This window comes from Anastrepha obliqua, chromosome 3 (genome assembly GCF_027943255.1).
Source record: "Anastrepha obliqua isolate idAnaObli1 chromosome 3, idAnaObli1_1.0, whole genome shotgun sequence".
In the NCBI taxonomy this organism is placed as follows: Eukaryota; Metazoa; Arthropoda; class Insecta; order Diptera; family Tephritidae; genus Anastrepha; species Anastrepha obliqua.
The window spans coordinates 2321098-2334288 of record NC_072894.1 but is presented as its reverse complement, the minus strand read 5'-3'; the positions used below and the strand labels follow the sequence as shown (position 1 = coordinate 2334288).

Genomic DNA, 13191 nt, shown 5'->3' with positions numbered 1-13191 from the left:
CGTTAGGAAACTCAGTACGGCGATCCCCATCATCACACGCATAGGAAAATTTAATCCGCACGCTCGTCCCTTGAGACAACCAGTGTTCACATTCACATTTTTTCAGTGCCCTTGATTGAGAATAAACACGCGCCAGATGCCTTAAATATTAAGAAACTTCCAATCTTGTTAAAGCACTTGTCAAATTTGTGGTTTCTAATGCATTTTGTCACAAAGTGTAAGACATCAGACAGTATTCTTTTAAGCCATATGAAGAATTTGCAAGGACGTACAATATACAATACAACAGTTATATTTTATGCAAGTATGTGTGCATGTAATGCTCGTTAGTATCACACAATTTCGTGATATTTGGTTTTAAATCCCATTCCTAACCGACAGACATGAATACATACGGACGTGCACACCCACACACGTGGGTCGAATAATTACGTGAGCTGAAAGAATAAACGTTCGCTTTGAAATTAGAATATCTGTTCGGTAAAAACAACTTCCACACACACAAAAACAATATACTCGCTTAAGGGGGAGGTAGGGTTTAGCGCTAAAAAAAAACACTTTTTTTGTGAATTTTTTACAGAAATATGGCTTAAGATACTTTAATAAAATCAGTTACATGTTATTGTACATCTTTTCAATAAGTTTTGAAAAAATATTAATAATAAAATATTGACAAATAAGCCCATGACAGAGTTTTTTTGGAGATATGTTTTTCGAGAGGTGCTCTGCGGTGCCAATCGGCATTCGTCGTAGAATCATCTGAAACTAAAAAAGTCGAATTTTTCAGTTAAAGTATGACGTAATGCTCCCCCCTACATTAATAAATTTTTTTTTTTTTTCATTTTTGTAGTTTTGGTGGCAAAAAAACGTAAAACGAGCATTTTTGGCGAAAAATTTCGCCATATTTGTAAGTGAAAAACAACCTTAAAAAACAAAAAATAAAAAAAAACAGTGTAGGGGGGAGGTATTTTTGATTTAGAAAACGTGTGCCAAATTTTAAAAGAATCGGTTGAATAGTTTCGGAGTTGTGATTGGCACCGACTTTTAAGAAGTCGTTTCGGGAAAAACGCGTTTGAAAAAATGACTCTGAGAAATTATCTATGCTCCGCATTCGAGGTAGAGTGCCTACAAAGGCTATAACTTTGAGAGTTCTGCTCCGATCCACTTAAAATTTTGACACAACATTCTTGAAATGATTTACTATAAGATGAGTGAAGAAAAAAAATTTCGATTTTGTGACCCTACCCCCCCCTTAAATACTGGACTGCACATACATATGTATGTAAGTATATACGCACATTCACAACGCTATTAATTTCAAATAAGAAATCATCTTTAAAAGAAAGCTTTTTGCTGAATTTCAGTTCATTTCCGAATAAGATCAATTTACAAAATAATGCTGCAATCAATGGAAAAATTAGACAAGTATGATTGTCGCCGTCAGCATTTTATCACATTTTTCCTAAGGTAGGTTTGTAAGGTCCTTCGGAGAATTTCAAGTGAACCGCAAGCAAACATACATATCTACTTGAGACATGCGTTTAACTCATCTAATATGTTCTATTATTTCCATAATGTGGTATTTTTAAGCGTATATGTATATGTATTTATTCTTTTATATTAGGGCGGTTGCGAAACATTATTTGAGTAGGATTAGTGAAAAACGCAGGGGCGGAAAACTAGTTTCGAGTCTTCCATTTTAACGAAAAGTCAAAATGTCGCTGAATGACGGGTAATGGTAAATTAAAAACGAACCAACCATCATAAAGCCCTACAATAAAAATAAAACAGATTTTTGTTAATAATTATGATTCACTTGATTTACAATAAAGCGATTACTGAAAATACTTATATGAATACGTTTTATTTCATTATTTTTTATTATATCGGTTAATAATAATAATAAATTATTAATTACCTCTATGTTTTGTCATTGAAGCACCCACTTTATAAACATTCGTCACCTTTAGGTTCCCGCTATCCTTTTAGATTATTTTTCAATCAGGCTTGAACCTTAAGTTCCCTTCGTAGTTTGAAGCCCTCTGGCAAACATCCCAGTTGGGGGTTTTAGTGGGCCCCAAAAGGGTGGCCAAAGTTCGTGGAAGCGAAGATACTTAGGTCACCCGAGCTGACCCTTTTCTTTAATTATCCTGAACAGAACCGTCACCACGATGACAGGGTGTGTGTGATGGCTCTGCTGACCTGACTAAAAACGTGTTAAGGTCGAAATATAAACTGTCACATTCAAAATCTATTTGACAGAACGAAGTCTGTTGGGTCCGCTAGTATAGATATATTTTTTTAAAACTTTTTTTATTATTTAATCGCAGTTTCCTGGCTATCTTTGATCAGTATTGGCGTGGTAAGTAAATATAGAAACCCTCCACTTGCGTGGTAAATATCTGCAATCCCCCACTAGTGAGGAAAGTTGAATTTGAAAATTCCTTAATATGAATCTACAAATTAGTACTCGAAAAAAGCTCATTTAACATTTGCTCCTTCTCATTGCATTAACATTATCTGCTTCTACTACTCAATTGCTTACTTAGTTCAAAGTAGCTTTTGTTGGAAAGAGACATTCTACGTTGGATTTCAAGGCTGGGAACTGTACCAATATTTATTTATTTATGTCTAGAATTAAATGGTACAGAAGAAGAATTACAAAAAATACATACTTTTTAGTAAAATGCGCTTAAAGATAAATTACTATAACGATTATGCTAAATTATTACACAATAAATAGTACTTCAATCTATGATAGAGTATTGATTGGGAGTCCTTTGTCCTATTATTCTCTAGCCCTACTGTTTCTAATCGACAATTTTTATAAAGCACCGGTCACGCTGATATACGTACATACCATACATATAGGAAATTTGCTATGAGCAAATTCACGATCCAAGATTCATAATATAATAAAGTTGCTAATACGAGGGTCATTTGAAAAGTCCGTGCAAAGTCAGGGAGATGGCATTACTGGCGCTTATCGAGGTTATGTTTAGTTAGTAGCATCTCTTGGGAGAACACACATACACCGGCTAAGGACTGTGATTCCAGCAGCATTTCGAACACATGTATGTTACAACAACAACAACAACAAGAAAAAAATATAAAAAAAACACCAAACAATTGAGTAGATTTTAATTTTATACGGACTTTTCAAATGGCCCTCGTATGGATGCGGGAGAGTTAAGTGGTCAAATCATGTCAATCCCTACTTCCAAATCTAGTTTTTGGTAAAACTGCTTAAATACTGAAAATTCTTCCGCGTCGTATTAGCGAATGTTAAGTTTTCAATCCAGAAAGCAGTCCAAATTTTCTTGTGGCGCTTCACATTGAAGCAATTGTAACTCAACGCATTGTTGGTCAACAAAATAAATAAAGAAAAAATCGTTTTATGAAAGAATCAGCTAAGCTTCCAAGGTTAAGTAGTTATATAGGTACTTCGCATGAGTTTACCAATTAAAGTTCTTCACGGTCAAACGGAGATGCCAACGAACAAAGATAAGGATGCTTCGAAGCTAAATATTTCATTTTTCTCACCCCCCTTTTTATATCACATAAATATTGCAGCTGCTAGAACACGGATTGTGTCAACGAAGCAGTGACATGGATATACAGGGGTATTGGTAGGTAGGCGAATGGTGCAAAATAACCCAGCCCACCTACGCACAAAATACATAGAAGTAAATGCAGTAGAGAATTTGTGTATTTGGAATGGGCGAATGACACAAATTCCAGAAAAATAAAGGCAACGGAAAAAGCACTTCACTTAGAGAGGAAGCAAAAAATTTGCTTACGAAAGAGAAATTGTGCTAAAACTTAAAATGGAAATTGTATTCGAAGGATATGCTCATACATTTAAATTTATGCAATTTATGTAAGCACGTACTGTAGTTCTACGTGTATGCCCTGCAGGTGAAACTGTTGATGTTGATTCCGAGATGGTGCCATCAAAATATACTCGTACTTGTATATTAGTTAAATCGCAATCATGGCTAATATACAGCCGCTCTCAGACTGGTGAATTGAAGGTCAGACAAAGAGTCAATTTACTGCACCTGCTTTTTATGATAGTTGAATAAGAACTGATTAAAAGTTATAGATAAGGACCCTGCATTTTTTCAATAATTTCGATATTAAAAAAATCACTGGTTTCAAGTGTATCAATTAAAATTTCTAAATCTTCAAAATGACGAAACAAACCATAAAGGTGGTGGCTGTGTAAAAGATTTCACAGCTAATAATTTTGTATATATTTTTTTTTATTTATTATTTTTTTAGTCTATGAGCAAAAAGTTTCTTACAGATTATCTACAAAAAAGATAAATCTGGTTGATCATCGAGATTAATTTGAATTCATTCAAGCCTCGAACAAGGGGCATTACTTGAATATTCTGTTTTTTTATTCGCTTTACATCCATAGAAAGCTAAAGAACTACAAAGATTACGCTGAGGTATGTTGGTATACTCCAATAGGGGCAAATATAAAAATGTCGAAACACACAACCCCGAACAAAAATTATTTTATATGTGAGCTGCCAGTACTGGCACGCCGTTTACCACTCAAACATGTTGTGTGACTCATTTTTGTAAAGTGTGACAAAAGTGAAGTATGAAGTATGAAAAGAAGAGAAACGGCGACGAGTTGTAGAGGCGAACAATGAAGTTTTTGCTCGTATATTCAAAGAGTAAAGGACGCACAGTGCTGCGGGTCCATATATACCAAAAAGTTGGCAAAAAGAGAAAAATGGCTGGATTTTGCCAAAAATGTTGTTTCTGGGTGGACTAGTGTATGCCGAACCTGAAAATCAAATTGGTTTTTTCAAAGCTTTTATATTTTCGATGAAATTAAGACTAGGATCAATTTTTCTTTCAGAATCATTCCAACAATACAAAATATGGGCCTTTAATTGGGACAATACCATTTCTGCAACATTTTTTAAATCTGGAACGTCAAGGGAAACAGAATAGAAAAATGGAATGAATGACAAATAGATAAAATTAGTTCGACGCGAATTCACAACACAGCAACAACTCTCCGTCAATCCGTTTTACTGGGATTCTAAAAAAAGGTAGGTGTAGGTAGGTAGGCAGAAATGAGAAACACAACATGTTTGAGTGGGAATGGGGTGTCAGTACTGACACTTTCATACAAAATAATTTTTGTTGTGACTCTTTGTAATTACTTACCTAATGTTTGAAATGACTGCTTTTAAAAAGAAAGGGGAAATCAATGTCACCCCTGATGATATCACAAGCAAAAGCAGACTGGAGGACTGATCTGTTTATTTCCAAAGACTATAGATTCATTAAAAGTAAGCGAGATTTATATAAAGAAATCGCCTTAATGAAACTCAGTAAACGTAAAGAATATTTAAGAAAATCTTTTCGGACACGTTCAATCCTATATATATATAATTTTTATAGCTTGGCCTTCAGATGAAAACAGCATCATTTTCGACATTATTGACATTTTGTTATCCATATCCGAAGAATAGCCGCAAAGCCGCAAGAAGATATGTGGTCACTGAATCATGGGTATTAGAACAAACTAAATAATTATACTTTTATTCATATATGTGTGAATTTTTTACATATACAGGTGTAGCTGTGCTCTGACACATTCAAATATGACGGCACATTTCTGATTTGGCTGCATTAAAAACTTTTGTATAAAGGGTTGTTGTTGTAGCAGCATCATACACATTTCCCATACATGTACGGGGAATACTGCTGGAGTAACAGTCCTTGGCCGGATTTAAATCCGGGTCGTTCCGGTAACGTAGAACAGACTGTCATGGGAACGTATGAAGCTCCCTCGTATGCGTTTATATATGTATGTAATTATGTAAGAAATCGATGTCAAATTTACAACACTAATGTGTTAGTACCCACTGGGTATTATACGGGAATAATCAGAGTAAAAGAGGAAATGGAAACATTTTATGTAATTTGTTTGAATTATTTGCCATCGGACACAAATGCGACGCCAGCAGAAACTCGTTTTTTTTATTGATGCGTTTACTGACTCTTTGTTCGGCAAAGCTTTAATATAAATATGTGTGTGTATACGCTAGGGAATGCGCTGCTTTCTTCCTGTGACATTGACCAAACGCCCTGGTGTAGGCAAGGAAAACTTAGTTTGCTGCGCTAACAGTATCGCTTGACATGTCTGTAGCAAACATTAACATGCGCGCCGCTGATTTCAATCCACACTTGAAACGGAGTGTGGACCCTATTTTGGTTGAGCAGGAACTTCGCTGATTTATGAATGAATCAGGAAGCGCTCACCCACCCGCAACCTGTATGAACGTGTTGCTCTGATGCCAATTCACAGTGACTAAACGAGCTCACACAGAGAAAACTTTCCGCGTGTGTGGAATGTATTTCTTTAGTTTTGCTTTCGCTGTTTGCTCAAGTGAGAATTCAATTGCTTTCATTCAGTCATTTCGATTGAATTCAGTTGTTGGAAAGAAGCCCGCCAAACCGGTCGAGTAAAAACTGATATTGGACAGAATGCGAAATATTTAGAAACCGTTAGCGCAAACATAACGCAAAGTGTGCAAGTGTCGTTCGAAGATTAATAAGCCAAAGGTCACGAATAGGTGAAAGTGATATTCATACATACCAATACTCAAATTAATATCCGAATATGAATAATAACTCGCAGGCATTAACAACCTAAGTGAAAAATATCCATATAAACTGACTTACTAAACAGATTTAGTTCGTAATTACTTAGATTTATATTGTGGTGTTTGAATGGGTTGAATGCAATTAATATTCGAAAGCTACGCCAAAGCGAAAAACCGTTTGGTTTTCGATACAGAAGTCATGGTGCAAGCGTATATGGCTAGAGTGCCGTGTGTTATTTTAAATAAAATTATACAAATTGAAACAAGTAGAAATAAATACATATCTGCATACTCAAGTACGTACACATGTATAATAGATATGTATGCAAATATTGTATGTGGAATAATTTTACCAATGTTTGTTGATACATAAGCATATTTAATAAATAAAACTCAAAAATACAAGTTTATTCTAACTATGTGTTTAAGCCGACAAAGCGTTTTCCAACTGTACAAACAACAAGTGGAATATTCGAAAGAATCGTGCATTATAGCGACCGAAACGGTCTTGAAACATACACCTCAAATTTTTGGAGTTCCTTTGTTTTTATTTTTAAATTGCGCATTAATACATATACTTATACATGTGCACATATGTATGTGTGTGTGCACGAAAAATAGTGTTAAATAAAAACTCACAACCATCTACATATGAAACAACGTTGGTAAGATACGTCAGATTTTTCAGCTCAATAAAATACGCGCTGATAATCACCGGCTCTAAAAATTAACTGACAATACATACATATAAATCATTTCGAAAACCTGCGCTCCCCTACACTCCACACTTTCATTTTCGCGAGCGCAAACTGTATAAATTTGTTTCTAATCTCAACTAAAAAGCTGCATATGTATGTTTTAGGGATGCCAATTTAGCGGGAAATTTTGACCCCGGGGTTTTGGAAAATTTTTAAATAGGCACGGGATTTCGGGACTCGTGGCGGTGCTCATCTTGGGATACTTCTTTTTTAATATGAGTGAAAATTCAAAATCTGAAAATACTTAAACATTTCATCAAATAAAACCATTCAGAATTTAAAATGAACTGATTTTAAAAACGACATATTTATTCATATAGAAAAATCTTAAAGCAAAAAGTTCCACTAACTGTGAATCTAGGATTCTCAGAAAATATACAAATAAGAATGCAAATATAATATAATGAATTTTTGAAAGTAATAAATGCGTTTATTGTTACACGATATCTGCAATTTTGAACTCAAGTCCATTTGCACAATATTGTATAAGTAAATTGGCACCATTTTCTTGGACACTGAATTTTCCGGGATCCCGAGACTAGCTTGTATTATTATTATTATGGCAGTGGGGTTCCGCGACTAGCATCCCTAGTATGCATGCATATATAGGGTGATTTTTTAAGAGCTGTAGGAAAGTATTTAAAAAAACACACACTTAAATCGATAGTACAGCCCATATAATTTAATGTTTGAAGATTATTTCATGCAAATGTTGACCGCGACTGCGCTTCAAATGGTCCACCCGCTTAGTCCAATTTTGGCATACTCTTTCCAATGTTTCGGCCGGTATCTCACATATAAATGCGATAATTGAAGCAAGCTTGTCTGAATAGACATGAGCTTTAACATAGTCCCACAAAAAATAATCTAAAGGCGTTATATCGCACGATCTGGGTGGCCAATTGACAGGTCCCGAACGTGAAATAAAATGTTCACCGAACTCGCCTCTCAACAAGTCCATTATTACACGTGCTGTGTGCCATGTGGCACCATCTTGCTGAAACCACATGTCTTGCAAGTCAAGCTCTTGTATTTTGGGGGAAAAAAAAGTTGGATATCATTTCGCGGTAGCGCTCACCATTCACAGTTACGTTACGATTCGCAGCACCTTTGAAGAAGTACGGTCCAATGATACCTCCAGCCCATTAACCGCACCAAACTGTGACCTTTTCTGGATACATTGGTAGCTCTTGCAATTCTTCTGGCTGATCTTCACTCCAAAATCGACAATTCTGCTTATTTGCGTACCCATTGATCCAAAAAGGAGCTTCGTCGCTGAACACAATTTTTCGATAAAAAAGTGGATCTTCGGCCAACTTTCCAAGAGCCCATTTACCAAAAATTCTGCGTTGCGGTAAGTCGTTTGGCTTCAATTCTTGCACCAGCTGTATTTTGAAAGGCTTCACACCTAAATCCTCTCGCAAAATTTTCCACGTTGTTGAGTAACAGAGGCCCAATTGCTGCGAGCGGCGACGAATCGATAATTGATGGTCATCATTAACACTGGCCGATACGGCTGCGATATTTTCTTCAGTTCGCACTCTACGTAAGTGTGTTGGTGGTTTGATGTCCAATAATGTAAATTTGGTTCTAAATTTAATCACAACAGCACGAATAGCCGCTTCAGTAGGTCGATTAAACTGACCATAAAATGGAAGAAGCGCGCGATAAACTTTCTTAACAGAACACGCATTTTTATAATAAAATTCAATGATTTGCAATCGTTGTTCGTTTGTAAGACGATTCATGGTTAAATTATAGACCAAACTGAAGATGTTTGACAGTGAAACAAAACACGAAACGTGCGTTAGCGTTTTAAACCAACTGTTTAAAAATATAATAGCTAAAAAATCACCCGTTACATATGTGCTTACAAGTGTGCTCGAGTAAATGATTTTCTATAGAAGGGTTGGCATAACGGCCACAGAGCTGTGGAAAAGGAATGTCAAGTGATTCTGCTGTAAAATTTTATTCAAACGTCACTTCATCACTACATCACTATGTACATAAAATCAAATAAAAAATGAAAATAATCATGTCACTTCTGAATATGTGTAAATAATTTAATAATAATTGAGAAAGCATTTAAAAACTAAGATTTTGAGATAAATGGGTTTTAATTTTCTTTCGAGTGCTGAATTGATTTGTGGATCATATAAACGCGAACTTGTTGAATATGCATAATAGGTCGCAATGAACTTTATGACTCGGTAAATAGTTCATATAGATACTTTTGCTTGAGACACACATATTCAAGTATCGAGAAAAACGATTTAAATTATAATTACCAGAAGAATTTTTTTTTATTACTGAACAGAAAGAAATTTTTTTTTTGTGGATTTGTTAATTTCTCAAAGAAAATTGCACAAAAACTAACATTTTTACATTAAGCTACGGAGGCTACGCGGCCGCCTTAGCCGAATAGGTTGGTGCGTGAGTACGTAGGTTCGAATCTCCGTGCATGAAACACCCAAATGATAGAAACAGTTTTTTTCTAATGACAAACCTCCGAGTGTATTGCCATGAAGAAGATCTTCATAAAAAACCATTTGCCATTCCGAGCAAATAGGAGAAAGAGCTCGGCCAAACACCTAACAGAAGTATACGCGCCAATTATATTGTTTTTTTTAGCATATTAACCTTTTAAGCGTTTATCTCGAGTATGCTCGATATGAAATGATGGCATTTTTTGTTCCATGTCGAGCATACTCGAGTATTAAAAGAAATAAATGTGCTAAACAAAGCTATATATTTATAATTTTAGCGCATTTTAGAATAAACTTAATTAAATCATTCAATTAAATCCCTCTTAACACTTTGAAGACATTTCCGCCGAGTCTACGCGCCATCGCCTAAAAATAATTAAGCACACCTTCGCATATTTTCAATACAAAACAAAACGCTTAAGGGGGTGGTAGGGTTTAGCGCTAAAAAAAAACACTTTTATTTGAATTTTTTACAGAAATATGGCTTAAGATACTTTAATAAAATTAGTTGCATGTTATTGTACATCTTTTCAATAAGTTTTTAAAAAATATTAATAATAAAATATTGACAAATAAGCCCATGACAGAGTTTTTTTGGAGATATGTTTTTCGAGAGGAGCTCTGCGGTGCCAATCGGCATTCGTCGTAGAATCATCTGAAACTAAAAAAGTCGAATTTTTCAGTTAAAGTATGACGTAATGCTCCCCCCGCCCCATTAATACAATTTTTTTTTCATTTTTGTAGTTTTGGTGGCAAAAAAACGTAAAACGTAAAGTTGTCAATCCATTGTGGGTATTGTATTCAATAAGCCCAAATCGACGGTTGATTACAGAAAGCAATAAATCTTTAATGTCTCAGAAATTTTCAAGGTAATATTTTTAGTTGGTTAGACAATCCATAAAAGGAATTATTTTTTAAATTGGTACATATTTTTCATCTGAAAATTATCTTGTTGCAAATTCCAATGACTTTAACAATACCCTCCATCAATTTGATTTGTAACGCTGTTTTTACACACACACACTTTTGACACAAAAGTTTTTCGAAAAATCCTTCACGAGGTACTTAAGGATGCAACCTCTTTCATCAGCCGCATCCACAACAGTCGGTTCTACGTAACCGGAACGACCCAAGGCGAATTGAGTACTAACAGTTGCTCATTCGCGAAACACTTAATTGCTTTTTTTGCGATTTTGACAAGTCTGAAGTCAGGTCCCTTTCCAATACAAAACAAACGAACAAAACAAATAAAGGAGAAATTACATGTTTGTGAAAATTACATGATTTGTGAGATTAAAACTAAACAAACTAATGAAAACGAAGTGCTTCGTGTTAAATTGTGAAAGCGCAAATAATTGAAAGCCTCCAAATGCAGTTTTTTGTGTTTTTATACGGGTGACGCCTTAGCAAAAATGTTGGTGTGTGCATGTGTAATTTCTTGTGTTTGGAAGTCTCTATAGTTTGCGCGTACTTTTCCTGTTCACAGGCAAGTAATTCGCTTTTGTTTGTTGACACAACGAATTCGGAAGGCGCAACCATGTATTCTGTCATACTTGGGAACGACTCGGATTTACTAATATCCGGCATAAGACTGTCACTTCAGCAGCATTCCCCGTATATGTATGGGGAATGTTTGTGCTGCTACAACAACAACATCAGCCGCAGAAGGTTATGAACAGTCTGAAATAATTTAATATCCCGTCAAATCATGTAGATAATACACATCGTTACAATGGGATGCTTGCTTCCGCTAACTTTAAATCAATGAAACTTTTTGTATATACAAGTCAGTACATAAGTTTCTGTATTTCCAAAAATGAATGCCAATAAATTCGCAAAAAACGATTTTGCTCACCTTTGAAAGTTACGATGTTTGTAAAGCAATGCCGAAACTTCAATATATGTAAATATAACGTACATATGTATGTTCATACCTATGTGGCAAATTAAATTTTGTTACAATGTATTCTGCTTTACATACCAAATCGAACTTTTCATGACTTACTTAGACAAAATGGAATGATTTTATGATGAATATCAGTTGTAGTAAATACTGCAAGTACGAATGAAGAATGAAGTTACTTATACAATTATACTTATACTTATACTTATAAAATTATATTTTAACGATCATAGACACTTGATATATAGATATTAGGGCGGGTCGATTTAGAAATCGCTCATTGCTCTGTGAAAATCATATTCTAGGGATCAAAATAAGAAACTTTGCCGAAGGAACCATACCTCTAAAACGAATTCTGATGTCCCCCAATTTGGGTCGAACTTTTAGTGTCTTTTGTGGGGAGACAAAAAAATCGCCCATTGCTCTGTGAAAATCATATTCTAGGGATCAAAATAAGAAACTTGCCGAAGGAACCATACCTCTAAAACGAATTCTGATGTCCCCCAATTTGGGTCGAACTTTTAGTGTCTTTTGTGGGGAGACAAAAAAATCGCCCATTGCTCTGTGAAAATCATATTTTTGTCTCCCCACAAATCGACCCGGCCTAATAGATATGTATGCACAGTCTGTCTAATGGAAGCGTGCCCGCCATAACTTGGAAACTATAGGGTTTTCCAAACGGAGGTGTTATTTTGATATTCAAATAAAAATGCTATCATATTTTTTAATATAAATGATCGGATGTTTATTTCATTATAACGAGGAAGGTATGCCGTTAATAGTGGAAAATAGCATCAGGCAAATAACCACCACGGCTACGACTACGGGACAATATCCTTTTCATGAAATTTTCCATAACCGAATTGCAAAATGGCTGCCCTATGTCCTCGATAGCCTCACGAATTCCATCTTGGAGGTTTTGAATCGACCCTGGGCTATTGGCGTATACTTCTCTTTCCCGTGGCCCCAAAGAAAAAAGTCACAAAATGTTAATCACAAAATCTCGGTGACCAATTGTGATCACCCCTTCGAGTGATAACACGGTCCGGAAACTTTTCCCGTAAAGGATCAATGGTTTCGTTGCTTGTGTGGCACCTAGTGCCATCTTGTTGCAAATAAACCTTGTCCAGATCAATACCATCCAATTCCGGCCATAAAAAATCGTTAATCATCTCTCGATAGAGCAATCCATTCACCAGTAACACCTGTTATTGGAAAACCCTTTATTTGAACTTTTCTATTCTAGCAAAGTGCATGTATGTATGTATGGGTTTATAACATTTATTATAAGCAATATATTCAATAAAATGTATAGTCACAACCATTGGCTATAATGACTCCACATCTTCGAATCCTACTTTGTGTTACTTCCTGCGCAAGTTGTGGAGGTAATCAGCTTAAAATTA

At 35.3% G+C, this 13191-nt stretch overlaps 1 protein-coding gene across 4 annotated transcripts in view; it reads left to right on the top strand.

The window, feature by feature from the left end:
• LOC129243046 (gonadotropin-releasing hormone receptor) overlaps positions 1-13191 on the top strand; it is an 84210-nt gene that overhangs the window by 51764 nt on the left and 19255 nt on the right. The window contains exon 1 of one of the 4 annotated variants that reach the window (XM_054880121.1): positions 5057-5075. The exons of 1 other annotated variant lie outside the window; for it this stretch is intronic. The gene's annotated coding sequence lies outside the window, so the exon portion shown is untranslated. Of the gene's footprint in view, positions 1-5056; positions 5076-6483; positions 6609-13191 lie in introns of those variants that run through there. 2 more of the 4 variants (XM_054880119.1, XM_054880118.1) reach the window with 2 other exon arrangements.